A 12289-nucleotide genomic window follows, 5' to 3' on the forward strand; every position below is an offset into this window, starting at 1 on the left:
TAACTTTGATGGTTGCACAGAAAAGGGGAAATAATGAAATGTCCTCCAATGGTATTTGGGCTGCTCGTGCCATTTGAAGGTCAGCTGAAACAACAACTAAGTTTTCTTGTCTCTAAGGGAACAAAATACTCAAAATACACAAATAACAGCCTTCTTGCTTATTGTTCCATCTTCTCCTTTCTTCTATTGATTGCCAGCTGTCTTCTGGGTAGTCAGACTTGCTGATGACCTTTAAATTCTGTGTGTGTGTGTGTGTGTGTGTGTGTGTGTGTGTGTGTGTGTGTGTGTGTGTGTGTGTGTGTATGTGTGTGTGTGTGTGTGTGTATGTGTTTGTGTGTGTGTGTGTGTGTGTCTGTGAGTGTGAATGCTGGTGCATGTGCGTGTTTGTGTGTGTGTGCGTGCGTGTGTGTGTGTGTGTGTGTGTGTGTGTGCGTGTGTGTGTGTGTTTGGGTGTGTGTGTGTGTGTGTGTGTGTGTCATTACCTCTATGTCCAGCCGTAGCATGTGCTCTCTTTGTGTTCTGTCATGTTATCATATTTTCTTCTGTTCTCCTCATTGATTACCTGTCATCAAGGCTGAAAAGTGGACTTTTGTTTCACCAAGTTGGCAAATAGTGTGTGTGCTCTTCCTCTCCGTCTCACTCTCTGTCTTTCACTTACTGTCTCTATTCTGTTTGTCTCTCCAAAAAGATTCCTCTGTCGTTGCCAATCTTTGTCTTCATCTGTCTGGACTTTCACACATTGCTTTGTGAAATAATCAGTAATTGTGTTTCTTTTTTTTGCCTCTCTCTAGCTGCTAAAGTTGTAAGACAAGGTTGTGTAACTTGTTAAATACATCTGAATACCTGTTTCTTTTTTCAGTGCCATATAGCGCCTCATGTCTCAGAAAGTGAAATCAAATCAGACCATCTGTTATGCCTGACTTCATTTGTTTATGTCTTTGTGTGTCTGTTTTTGCATGCTGATGTGTGCTCCTGTGTGCACCCTGCATGTGTGTCTGTAATGTTGGCGGTACGCATGGCTGAGCGCGGGCTGGCTCTCTCACAGGGATGCTAAACAGCAGAAGAAGAGAAGGTTAAGTAGGAAGGTCAAACAGAGTAGAGTGAGGGAGATATCCATCACAGAAACCAATACATTTCCGCGGACACCGTGGCTATTTATTTTTATTTCTATGGAAAAGAAGACAGTTTCTGCAGGTAAGCTGGCAGCCTGCCTGGGGCCAACTTGACACATCCTCTGCAGACATTTGGAGGAGAACATAGAGCCCCGAAGTAAACAAACTGACTGGGCAAATCAGCTTGAAAAGTTGTTTGCTTTGTTGCAGAAGCAAGTTTATTTATTCTTTCAAATACGGGGTCATTCTGTCAAAGTTATATGTATATCATTGGAAAATTCAGTTTTCAGCCCTTTAAGTCCAAAACATAATGATGAGAATACCAACAGATTTTTGGTCTCTTTTTCATTTTACTCCCACTGTGAAACCAATTAGCCAAGGCGACAGACAAAAGTCTCCCTCACTACACAACGACCTGAATGCCAGTTAGTCATGACACCATTATGGGCAACTGTCTGCTTTAAAGTGAAACCTTATTAAGGGAAAATGTATTAGCTTATACTCCATTTGATACGTCTAACTCATTTTATTTGGTTTTCTTTTTTTATATTTGCCCTATTTATGCATGAATTACATGTAATGAATTTTGACACATCATAGTTTCATGGGACTGTGACTTTCAGAGTATCCAATTCAACTCCAGCTCAGTCGCAATCGACAGAAGCGATCTAGAGGGAGTTAGCTGGTGAATAACCTGTCAGGAAACAGACTGGTCGGATTACAGCAGCCAGCAGGTACAGTTCACTAGTTTGGATGCAGGGTGAATCTGAGAGGGAGATGAGCTGCTTGCACAAATGGTGAATAATGCCCATTACAGTTTTCCAGCCGACGGTGAAATCCATCAATGTTCAGTGTACGATCACAGAAAACTAAGAAAACTACCAAATGTTCATACATTTGGGAAGCTGGAAGTTTTTCTGTTGATCGACAAGTTGATTAATCAGCTTATCATTTAATTTCTAATATGTACTTCTTACTTTTTTCATGTTCCTATTTCTCAGTTTGGGTTAGTTCAAAGGGAGGCTATAAATCTCTCCCTCATACCTCCTTCTCTTCTTTTAATTTTCTTTCTCCAAGCAACTTGTTCTTTCCCCCATTTCATGACTTTATCTCTCTCCACCTCCCTCCTACATACTCTGTCACTACCCTTCTTCTGTGTTTTTTTTTATTTTTTTATATATACCCCTCTCTCTGCTTCTGTTCTCTCTTCTTCACCTCCTGTCTCCTCCGCCTCTAACACCTCTTGTCATTCTGGCTAACTCCTGCTATGACAAGCCACGGCTTGATCTATTTCTATCTCCCCTCAGACAAGTGCTACATATACACCAACTGCTCATGCATGTGTGTGTGTGTCTTCTAGGGACAGCAAGATGGGGACATCTGTGTGCATGCACATTTACTGCATGTGTGCTCAACAGGTGTTTAGTTTAAATATGACCATCGGTGTTAAAATGCACGTTGCCAGCGTTTGCAAGGTGACAGTGTGATCTCTGGCATATCTGAAAATGATGAGTTGACAGCAGAATGGTCCTTGACATGAAGACGACAATGGTAAGTTGGCCACCAGCTAATAAATACACATTAAACTGATATGAAGACAACTGACAACACAAGTACCTAAGTAAAATATACTAAAACTGTACTAACTTATTGATTTTGGTCTGATTGTTCCCTAAAATGACCATGCTCATGTTAGTAATGATTAATTCCACTGTTTAGCTCCAGAACACCTCAAGACATGTTTACCCAATGTGGGCAGGCGCCGTTCAGCAGCCAGCTCTCCTATACTCAGGGGTCCTGTGCAAAAATGTTCCTCAGGTATTATGGTGCCCTGCTGTTAATGATTATGTGAGCTGGACTTAGAATGACCTAAAACTTGTACAAGCAGCCATCCAGGCTGCTGGAAGCTCTTTGTGTGTCTGGTCCAAATCCAACACAGTCATCAGTTAGCCTTGAGAAGCCTCTTGTTGTTGTTGTACATCTGGCTAACAATTCTATTCTAATAGTAATATATAACAATACATACATTTACAGCTTAGGAAACAGAAGTAGCTGTAGAGAGCAACAGGAGGAGAGAGGAGGGAGACGAGAAAGCACAAAACCACAGGTCAAGGAGGAGAAGATGGAGATTTAGAAGCTGAACAACCAGATTTGTCCCTCAGGAGCTGGAGGAGAACAAAACAGACCAAAATTGTTCGTGAATAAGTGAAAAGTTTGTTAACTATGTGTGTCAACTGTGTCCCTGTGTTTTGTATCTCTTAAACTTTTGCTTCTTGGGTTACACCTATTTTGAAATAATCAATCATTTTAAACACCTGAGATGATCCTGTCACAAAAATGTTCAGCTCTCTTTTGATTTTTTCTTTTGACAGTTGTTTCATGCAGAGTTTAACACATGGTGACACAGCTTGGTTCACACCATTTTGATGCAGATTATTAGAAAAACACTGAAAGGTGAGAAGCAGGAAAGCAAACCATATAGACTGGAACAAAGTCCATATCCTAGAGTCCCCAGTACAACACACTGCTGATTGATCTCCGCAAATCTTGGATAGCTGTTTTTCTGGCAGCTTGTTGAGGTCAACAAGTTTGGTGTGTTTGTTTGTGTCTGTGGAGGCTATAACACTCTTATGTCTTTACTGTTCCCTCTGTGGGGTCATCAAACACTTCACCATAATCTCCCTGGAGACCTTGATGTATTTAGTGTCTGTATGTGTGTGTGAGTTAATGCAGGACCCCTGTCTGCGCTAGCCAAAAGATAGCGTGGATTTCTTTTTGACCTCCCTTGTACCCTTCCCTCAGGGGCAAACGATCCAATCAGAGGATAAGCCTATTTCCAGACCCTCCCCCTGGGAGTAAGAAAGATCCAATCGGATAAGGGTTCATCTCAGATCAGAATCAACAGGGGAGGTGGATAAGGGACCACACAGACACACAACCATTAAAAAAGAGACAGGAAATAAATAGACAAACACACAAACACAGAAATGTCTACACAAAGAATGTAAGATGTTTTTTTTGTCATATAATGAGTGAAATATCCATCATACTTTCTCTAAACACACTCAACATGAGTGGGCTTACTTTGTGTATGAGTTTTCAGATAGGCACAGAGTGATCTCCCGTTTCTCTGCATCTATCTGCAGCAGAACCCCTCTGTGATAATTCTAAGCAAGTGCTTCAGCAGGCAGGATAGCATACCCACTAAAATGACAGCAATAAGAAAACGCACAGCCTGATGATTAAAACAAACAAAAATAAAATGCAGCAGTCTTGGCTGGAACATACAAACAAGGGGGGGGGGGGTGTAAATATCATGGGCATGATGCTTTAATACACACAGACATTTTGACTTCTCCTGCTGCGTGTACCCTTGGAAAACATTTATTTGCCTTTTCTTTAATATTCATTCCCACATTTTCCTTAACCTCTTAGAGACAACATGTTTTAAACCTAATTTGCGTCAAATTGCATATGTAAATGTAATAAGCTTATAACAGAAGAACTTTAAGTCCAAAATGCATTTATGAGACCACATTTGAAAGGTATCATTCTAGCTTCTGAAAATTTGCTTGTTTTGCATTTGACTACAAACATCCTAAAGTACATCAGCTCGTACATTTTATTTTTTTGTATTTATCAGGCGTCGCCTGCAAAAGAAGTCAGATCACATAACTACCAACAGGATAGACTTTATACAAGAAAAAAGAAAAAGCTCCACAATATTTCTTCATCTTGTAAAAAACTGCCCTGTGAAGCTTCAAGGCCTCTAGGCCTAATAGTTTAGTTTAGTCTGGCTTTATAGTCAATTTTTTCACTGATGCTCATAAACCTCTCTAAAAGAAAAACTGGGAGAAATGTGCTTTAACTCTTGAATATGAAAGAAAACATACCAAAGTATTTTGATGCCTACTACCCCTTTTGGAACTGCAGGCACTCATCTGTTTTCACAGCTCTCAAAGCCCATTGGACTTGCCTCTGAAGAGCCCACCCCCCTACTTTGCTCTGATTGGTCAGGGTAAACGTCTATCTACAATCTAGCGCGATTCAGAAAAAAAGTGAAAAAACCAGGCTTTTACCGATATTTTGAACAAGTCATTACTTCTTACGCTCTGTTATGCTCCCCATCTCCCCCCGACTCCCCTGAAGTGAAATCTGACTGGAACTTTACTCCGTCGGAACTGGATTGGAATCCATTGGATCGGAACTCCGCCTTCATTTTGTGACCGTGAAAGCTAACAACAATAGCACCCCCGCTAACAGCCGGACATGCACCTGGATGGAGAGAGAGCAAGGAGAAGTGAGGGGAAGACCAGCGGATACAAATTGTCTGGTCCTCTGCTTTGGACTTCTCATGACCATATTTATAACCTGGAATACTTTTAGAAGGAACCCTTTTGATTTTTGTGATCTGTGGACCCTTACCGACGAAAGGAATACAAACAATGGAGGAATGGAGCGAGAATCTGGAGTTCTACACGTCCAAAAGGTAGGCAGTCACCATGCTGTGCTTGTAAATGATGCTGGTAGATATTAATAAATGCGGTTACGGGTAGCGCAAAATGAACTGAATATTTGAATTCGAGAGACCGACCTAAGGACGTACAGCGTGTCTATATTGACAAACTTTTAAGCATTTACTTATGTTACTTGAACATGCTCAGAACCTTCCACTAGCCCCTTACATGGGCCGGCGGGTTGTATGACGTTTTAAACATCTCTGGCTAAGTTCCTGTTGCGTGCAGCAGGTTGCATGCCTGTGTTTGGGGGCTGCGGGACTTGTATCTTTCTGTGCCTCTTGGTGAAGTTGCCACCAATGTCACTTTCATCTGGGCGTGCTACTCTTCACTCCATCTAATGCTTTGAAGATACAGAAGAGTCTTCAATTCCCTTTTGCTCACCAGTGACACCCAGATACATACACAAACACACATTCATTCACTCAAACACTAGGTACTGATGCTGAAAAGCTTAATTTGCATCCATCTTTTGGCCCTACAGGAACAGTTGTGATCTATGAAGCATCTCCGTCTGTTTAATTGTTTTGTTGCCCAGAGGTTGTAATGATTATGCATGCTACAACATGCCTAAGTGATTGTCTTTGTGCACATCAGTTCTTGTGTGGGTGTGTGTGCGAGAGCTGTTGTTGTGCTCTACAAAGTCTAAATCTGAGGAGAATGTTGCTGTTGAGGGCTTTTACTTCTTTGTCCATACTGTAGCTACCTCCTGTCAAAGAACTGTACATCTCCTAGAATTATATCAGTAGGATGTGGGCGAAGTAAAGAAATTCCTTTATTACCATACAGATGTTTGTGGATCTACATGCTCATTTCTTTTATAAACTCTGGCTGCTGTATGTTGAGTGTTAATGCGTATTTGCATGGCTGTGTGTGTTTTTCTGCATCGCCAAGGGCAACAAATGTCCTTTATCACTGTCAAAATGCCAAATAAGTTATCAACACCTCCCTGCAAGCTGCTGTGACATCTATGCCCACACATGCGCACACATACACATAACAAGTCAGCAGGCGGACAGTATTACTCAGCCACACAAAAATCAGCTGAACTAACACTGTGTACATTTTATTAAGGCAAAGGTAAAGAATGCGGCATTTGAATAAAAAGGATCATTTGTTGTGAATTGTGTTTTGGGCTGTGTGTTTGTACACTCGCCTCACTGTGTCCAGTACACGTGTGTATTGTGGTGCATTAATGCTTTTGGCATTTCTTCACCATGAGTTAAAAACTGTTCTCTGCTATAAATGTAGATTTTCACCTCTGTTACACACAAACAATCACTCAGCTGTACAGACTGGTGTCTTACTTAGAAAGCCTGAGGCGGTTGAGTGGGTTGGATTTCAAAAAGTTTCTCTTGGGCAATTTATGACGGCTACTTTGGACAGTGATACTATGAATTAATTAGCAGCACCAAATGAAAGGGAATTGTCCTGAGATTAGGCAGATTTAAAACAAAAAATGGCGTTCTGAAAGTCATGGAAAATCCCTCACAGGCATACAAAACAATATGCGTACAATATAAGTATACGATTATTGAATTCTAATTACAGCTCTGTGTGAAGTGTTTTTATACACAAACCAGAGACGAGCTAAGGATTTCTGTTGCACTATGATGCACAACTTCTAACATTCGAGACAATACATTCAAAACATAGATACTTTAAAACCAGTTGTAAAATTGTGCTTGTCAGTGACGATTCACGCAGTCGTTGGCACCACAGCCTGGAAGAAAACCTTTGTCTCTGCAGCGCAGCGGTGGGGCTGTGGTTTAATTAGTTTCATACTACAGTAGTGATGATGGAGCCTCCAAAGAACAGGATGACATCAGGATAGTTGGGAAACCTGAGGAGAGGAGAGATTGTCTTTGTGTGCGTTTCGGTCTCGGTGTGTGTGTATTTGTGCGTTTCTTTTTGTCCTTGAGTCTCACCACCGATTAAACAACATTGTCCCGGACACTATCACTCTAGTTAGTTTGTTTTTCTCATCTCTTGTCCTCTCTGGGCTTTGTTTTGTTACTTAAAGATTTAACAGTAAAAAGTATTTATGCAGCCCCCCCCCCCCCCCCCCCCCTTCCAAACACACACATGCAGACACACTGGAAACTTCAGTAATGGAGGGTCTTCACTTCTTCACTGTCTTGGCAAACCTCCACATATACACACGCAAACAGGAGAACCACCTTTCTGTCTTACTATAACAAGCAGTGAAGCTATTAGAGAGTATTTGTTCATAAATTGCACTGGTCCTAGTTGAATAGTCAATCTTCAGTGAAGTAAATGTAATAATGTAAGTAATGTTATAGTGGATTATAAATAATGTAATAAGCCAAAGTGATACTGTAATATTGTATGTAAGCGAGTACAGCGATAAGGTAGTTAACCACAGTGTTTTAGCTGCCTCACCATAACCATACATTAACCATAGTTTATTTGTTTCCCCTTACTTCAACCATACCGTAGTTTACATGTGCAGAAGTTGGAAAAAATTACATAACATTGCCATTGAACGTATTCCACAGTTGGGCAGAATAGTGTGGTTGGTAGGTGTGTGTGTGATTGTAGGTTTCTTCGTCAGAAACCACTGCTGTGTAATTCATCTGTATTTAACAGAATCCCATTGCTCATCACTGTGAAACCACAGAATTACATTCAATTGAAAATAATTGGTAATACAGTGTAATGTAGCTCATTTTCAGTTTTATTTTTCTTGCTGCTTTACTTGCTCTTTCTCTCTCTGACACCATAATCACAGAAATTTCTAACCCTTATTAAAAAAAAAAAGGCATATTTACCAAAGCACAGCAGTGTCTGACCCGTGTTCAACCCTGCAGGTACATGATGCCTGGTTGGACAACATACCCTGCAGATAAAGCATTAATTCCAGTCAAAACGCAGTATAAAGATATAAAGGTCAAAAAGCGATATAGAGAGAGATACTTCCAACATCTGCATCCTTATACTGTACCAACAGTACTATGCAAATGAAATGCAAATGTGGAAGAACGTTGTAGAGTGAGGTTGTGTTCAGAAATAATGTAAACAATAGGTAGAAAATCAAAATCAAATTAATATTTAGTGTGACCAGCCCTGTGACCAACATCTGTTTCAGGGCTCCTTGTTCTTCTCGCCTCTTAAGATAGCTCTTTATGACTCTAGCTGTGTGTTTGGGGTCATCATCATGCTGCAGAATGAGTTTGCTTCCGTGATGGTATTGTGTGACAGATAAGAATCTAAACATCAAGAAGGCCTAAAACCATTGCGCATTACACCTAACTGAAGATGAGGTTAAAATGTCAATGTTATGTTCGAGGCTCACCTTATACATTGTAAAGAAAGGTTAATATCCGGCAAGCTATAACAGTTTTGTCTCATTAATCCCTGTTGACAGCACTTACTGTAAATGGCCCTGTTATGTCTTGTGTGACTTTCCTCCTTCATCTGTGATGCTCTTTATGAACATTCAGGCTGAATATTCCTCCACTGCTTCCACAAAAACAAGACAAATTCATGGATTTTATTTTTTAAAAGTATGAAATGAACTTTGCATGGTTACAGATTAATAAATTAAATTCTTTTGACATTTTGTAGAAGACCCTTCTGGCTTTGAGAATTATTTCTTCAGTTTGCCATGGTATTATTGAAAGCTTTCCATCAAGTTTTTAATATCTTCTTTCATCATAAATGTATGTGTTTGATGTGAGTACATTAATGAATTACAATGTGCTTCGTTATTCCAGTGATGCAAAATCAATGTAATACCTGCCTGAATATTTTCACGGACGAGTGAGCTGCGACGATTTCGAAACTGCACACTCAAACACACACACACCTTTTCCTTTTCTTCCTGCACTCAGACACACAAGCAGAGGATGCCTGTCTCCCCTACATGTATAATTATCAAGCGCGGCAGATCCTGGTCTCTGTGATCATAGCGGTGTTTAATTTATAAACCTCTTCACTGTGTGTGTGTGTGTGTGTGTGTGTGTGTGTGTGTGTGTGTGTGTGTTTGTCTTTGGTGCATATTTCTGCAAATGCAAACTTAAATCATCACTGGCTCAGCAAGGGTTATTTTCCTTTTTTCACATTCATGGGAAGTAGTCTCACTTAGTTGTTAAACAAATGGAAAAAACACATTAGGCCCATGTAGTGGCGTGTAATAGCAAACGAGGCAGATTCATGATAATGGCTGAAGCAGCTGATAGCAGAAGTACATCTATGATTCAAATATATAGGTCAGACCGGGGCTCATTAGTGGTTCATACCAAGTCTCTTAACTCTGCAGGGAATAGTGGTAACAGAGCACATGTTTATGGATGAGATTTGCAACATGTATGTTCAATCTAGCTGCAGCTTGGCATGGGCTGGTGTCCAGCTGCTCAGGCAAATGTGACATTGGTAAATTAATGACGAAGAGATACAGCTGGGGTGGTGGTGGTAAATAAATTAGGCCTCATGAGCGAGCTTCCTTAGAGGTTTCAGACTTCAGAAGGAAGGGAAGAAGAAAGGGAAGAAGAGTAGTAGTAGAGAGTGGGACACACTGAAATAGATGGGCAGAAAAAATTTTGAGATTTTTCTCTCCTTCCTCCCTCCCTCTCTCTCTCTCTCTCTCTCTGTGTCTCCCATTTCTCCTTCTTTTCATTTCTATCCCTTCTAGTTTTTTCCTCACTCTTCGTCTTTCCTTCTCCTTGCCCCCCCCCCCCGCCCCCCCCCAAATAAATGCTTTTCTGTTTGCCCCAGCCTGCACTCAGAGTCTGTCAGTTCTCCTTTGAGAAACCAGAAGGTGAGAAGGAGGAGGGGGACACAACGGGAAAGAGGGAACAAGAGATGGAGATGGAAGATGATGGCTCTCAGAATGTAGATACAATTTCAATATTATGATGGGATAGGATTTCAATAATAGAATTTGACCTCAGATCTCTCCCTCCCTGCCTCTCTCTCAGTGAGCCTCACTGTCATGTTGTGTTTTCGCTGGGACGGGTAAAACTGGGGGCTAATCCATCTTGCTCCTCTGAGGACACACACAAACAACATAATCTGACATCGTGTAGCCTCTTGAACACTTGGAAATTCAGATGAAGATGCCTACAGCTTAGAAAGTCAGTTCTCTCCTGTGAGAGTCTGTCCTGACTACCTGCCAAAGGAATAAAAATAACGGTTGGGTTGTGCACACACAGTCAAGGTGACTTACACCTTCTGAAACACCTTGATGCACACGGGCACACACATACGCACGCAACACTGTCTTCTGAGTACTTCCAGGATGGTCAGTGTATTTTAAAAGTGCTTTGACTCATGTGGTGAGACTGCTCTTCATTTACACTTCCTGCTCTCCATATCACTGCGTGACAGAATACCTCTTCTTTTCACTGATGTTTCAGCCCGGTTTCTCCTCGTTGGCATTCTAATTCATAGGTCTCCAGTTTTTGACCAGCTGTGCTATAAACCTCATCTGCAGGTGCAAGCTGGCACTAATGGAGTGAGGAGCTGAGACTAATTTAAAATAATAAGTCACTGTGCTAACCCATGAGGTTGCACACTGGTCTGTGTGTAGTTCTAGCTGTGTAGCTCAGGTAGGTTACCATTGCCCTCCCTCTTCCTTTGTACTATGTAGTTCAATACATTAGCATAAGTTAAAGAACGAGCACATGAGGAACTTTGGCATGCAAACTATTTCAGGTCATTTCAGTATGCATACTAACATCATTCACGTCTGTTACACTGTATCTACAGTATATTGTATCTACCGAGAAATGCTGTTTATATTGTTTAGTTGATTGCGAACTAACTTTGTTTGTCCGAGGGGAAGAAGCTCCTCAGTTTGGTTTATTGTTGAAGTTGTGTGCAGATCAGTTCAGGTGTGCTTTGCTGGAGGTGCCAAGTGCTAGCTGCCCAGTAGCCCTGTGGGTTTTTCGCCTCTAAAATCAGCCTGTTTTGAAGATTATTCCTCCCGATCCATGTGTCCTTTCTCCACTGAGGATCTTCACAGACATCGTACAGGAACTGTAACTTTTATTTTAGCTAAAATATAATGGTGTTTTAGATCCCTCAAGGTGTACTTCAGTGGCTAAACAAAAGCATTTACGTGAGCATACAGCTCTTGGATAGCAAATCAGAGGGGAAAAGACTGCATCCAATATCATTTTTTAAAAATTAGGAAATATCCCTGCACCTCTAAATTGCCTCATTTACAGTATTTTATTTCTAAAGCATCTTATTTAACCAATTTAATTTCCTTCTACACAATAAAAAAACAATGATTAAGCATGAAATGCATTATTGATTAGATTTCTCTGTTATGTAGGCAGAAGAAGATGCATTCTATTATACTGCAGGACTGCACTGAAAATGTAATGTCACCCACCACCAGTAACTCGTAGCCTTATAGCTGAATTTCCAATACTAGGATTGCATTATCCATTTGGGACATAAAGAAGACATTTTTATAAGGCCAAAATGAAGAGACACTTGAGAAAACATGCACTTTATAGTCTGCTTGTTCTGTTTGTTTGAGAGACACATGCATTACACTGGTGGGAAATGCTATAAACTAGTACAAAAAGTCATTTTCTGGCGCTCTACATTTACACACTGGTACTTCGTCTTCAAGTCTTGCATTCCATAATATGAAGGTCTTGCGACTTTACAGTGACCTTACTATAT

At 40.8% G+C, this 12289-nt stretch overlaps 1 long non-coding RNA gene across 1 annotated transcript in view; it reads left to right on the top strand.

Annotated features, from left to right (window-relative positions):
- The first annotated feature begins 5000 nt into the window (after positions 1-5000).
- Positions 5001-12289, top strand: part of LOC130166656 (uncharacterized) — a 23245-nt gene continuing 15956 nt past the window's right edge. Inside the window, exon 1 of the long non-coding RNA XR_008827183.1 lies at positions 5001-5601. This is a non-coding gene — a long non-coding RNA (uncharacterized LOC130166656). The remainder of the gene's footprint in view (positions 5602-12289) is intronic.

Source organism: Seriola aureovittata, chromosome 3 (genome assembly GCF_021018895.1).
Source record: "Seriola aureovittata isolate HTS-2021-v1 ecotype China chromosome 3, ASM2101889v1, whole genome shotgun sequence".
NCBI classification, from domain to species: Eukaryota; Metazoa; Chordata; class Actinopteri; order Carangiformes; family Carangidae; genus Seriola; species Seriola aureovittata.